At 57.9% G+C, this 2,500-nt stretch overlaps 1 non-coding gene across 1 annotated transcript in view; it reads left to right on the forward strand.

Annotated features, from left to right (window-relative positions):
• The first annotated feature begins 1,320 nt into the window (after positions 1–1,320).
• Positions 1,321–2,500, forward strand: part of LOC124746169 — a 1,909-nt gene continuing 729 nt past the window's right edge. Inside the window, exon 1 of the ribosomal RNA XR_007011250.1 lies at positions 1,321–2,500. This exon is cut by the window's right edge and continues 729 nt beyond it. This is a non-coding gene — a ribosomal RNA (small subunit ribosomal RNA).

Genomic DNA, 2,500 nt, shown 5'->3' on the forward strand with positions numbered 1-2,500 from the left:
CGTGTCGTCTCCCTATGAGAGCTGGATTGCAGTGTGGTACGCCATAGAGACGTGTGGGAGGAACGGACGCCGTGGATGGCGATCAGCATGAGCTGTCTGTTGATGTATTCGGACCTAGTCGTCTCTCCTCACACACCGTGATGGCATGGTGCACCGCGTTCCATATCTGCGACATGCTACAGAGGCCGGTTGACAGTCGTTCGAGCAATGGACATCGCATACGTACGGGGGCCACCTTCCACGTATTGTCTAGGCGTGCACATTTTGTTGCGTGTATGTGGGCAGACGTAGTGTGGCGTGACACCTGACACAGGCATGCAATAATCGTTGAAGTTGCAAATGGCGATGGACGCCTGCGTTTTCTGGTGAAGTTACGCAAATGAACAAATGGTAACCTGTTGTGGTGCGGTTGTTCTCGCTAGGGGTGAATCGGTGATGGCGACGATAGGTTGAGGTACTAACCGGTTGTTCCAGCGATACCCACCATGCCGACGAAACTGAACGGCATCTGGGTGTGAAGCGATACGCGGCGGTGGCTGGGTGGGACCGTCCCCGGCCGGTGAGGGGGCGCCTCCCGGCGTGCTGGCCGCGCGGTGCGTGGGCGCACGCGCTACAGCCGGCTGGTGGGGGCGGCCAGTGGCAGGCGCGCCGGCCGACGGACGCGGCAGGCGTCGCAGCTGCGCGCCGGCGCACCCTGCGCGCGGCGCCGTGCGGCCAAAGTAGGTCCTCGCGGGCCCGGTGCGAAGCGCGGTGGACATCTTCAGTGTGCTGGTCCGATTGAGGACTGTGTGCGTTGAGGATGCGCCGCCGCCCGGCGCTCGGCGCCGCGACGCCGTCTGCTGCTCGGTCGCCCCAGCGGTTCTCGCTGGTGGTTTGTATCGCAGCTGTGCGGATGTGTTGGCGCGTGCGCTGTGCTGGGAGAGTTCGCTTCGGCACCCAAGTGGGGCTTTTGTCCTTCTGTGGCGCTGGCGTTGGAGCTGCCGGTCACCGTAGGTGGCGCGTGTTGTCTCCCGCCGGCAATGCCACGACAGCACGCTCCCGGGCCTCTGTCGGCAGCGGCAAGCTCAGTTGGGAGCACGGGTGGTCGCACCGAAAGCGTCTACTCGCCTAACTCCGGGCGATTGCGCCTCTCTCGAACCCGACCAAGTACTTGGGACGGCGCTGCGCGCCGCCGGGACCTGAGAGGGTTTCGAGGTGTATTGTGCAGGGGAGCTCAGCCTCCTCCTGTTTGCAGAATGATTGAGCGGACGCTTGCGTGTTCGCGCGGGCCCCCGGGACACACTCCCGGGCGGCCGGCTGCTCAGCTCTAGTTGACGCAGCTCCCTGGTTGATCCTGCCAGTAGTCATATGCTTGTCTCAAAGATTAAGCCATGCATGTCTCAGTACAAGCCGCATTAAGGTGAAACCGCGAATGGCTCATTAAATCAGTTATGGTTCCTTAGATCGTACCCACGTTACTTGGATAACTGTGGTAATTCTAGAGCTAATACATGCAAACAGAGTCCCGACCAGAGATGGAAGGGACGCTTTTATTAGATCAAAACCAATCGGTCGGCTCGTCCGGTCCGTTTGCCTTGGTGACTCTGAATAACTTTGGGCTGATCGCACGGTCCTCGTACCGGCGACGCATCTTTCAAATGTCTGCCTTATCAACTGTCGATGGTAGGTTCTGCGCCTACCATGGTTGTAACGGGTAACGGGGAATCAGGGTTCGATTCCGGAGAGGGAGCCTGAGAAACGGCTACCACATCCAAGGAAGGCAGCAGGCGCGCAAATTACCCACTCCCGGCACGGGGAGGTAGTGACGAAAAATAACGATACGGGACTCATCCGAGGCCCCGTAATCGGAATGAGTACACTTTAAATCCTTTAACGAGTATCTATTGGAGGGCAAGTCTGGTGCCAGCAGCCGCGGTAATTCCAGCTCCAATAGCGTATATTAAAGTTGTTGCGGTTAAAAAGCTCGTAGTTGGATTTGTGTCCCACGCTGTTGGTTCACCGCCCGTCGGTGTTTAACTGGCATGTATCGTGGGACGTCCTGCCGGTGGGGCGAGCTGAAGGCGTGCGACCGCCTCGTGCGTGCTCGTGCGTCCCGAGGCGGACCCCGTTGAAATCCTACCAGGGTGCTCTTTATTGAGTGTCTCGGTGGGCCGGCACGTTTACTTTGAACAAATTAGAGTGCTTAAAGCAGGCAAGCCCGCCTGAATACTGTGTGCATGGAATAATGGAATAGGACCTCGGTTCTATTTTGTTGGTTTTCGGAACCCGAGGTAATGATTAATAGGGACAGGCGGGGGCATTCGTATTGCGACGTTAGAGGTGAAATTCTTGGATCGTCGCAAGACGAACAGAAGCGAAAGCATTTGCCAAGTATGTTTTCATTAATCAAGAACGAAAGTTAGAGGTTCGAAGGCGATCAGATACCGCCCTAGTTCTAACCATAAACGATGCCAGCCAGCGATCCGCCGCAGTTCCTCCGATGACTCGGCGGGCAGCCTCC

Source organism: Schistocerca piceifrons, unplaced genomic scaffold (genome assembly GCF_021461385.2).
Source record: "Schistocerca piceifrons isolate TAMUIC-IGC-003096 unplaced genomic scaffold, iqSchPice1.1 HiC_scaffold_346, whole genome shotgun sequence".
Lineage (NCBI taxonomy): Eukaryota > Metazoa > Arthropoda > Insecta > Orthoptera > Acrididae > Schistocerca > Schistocerca piceifrons.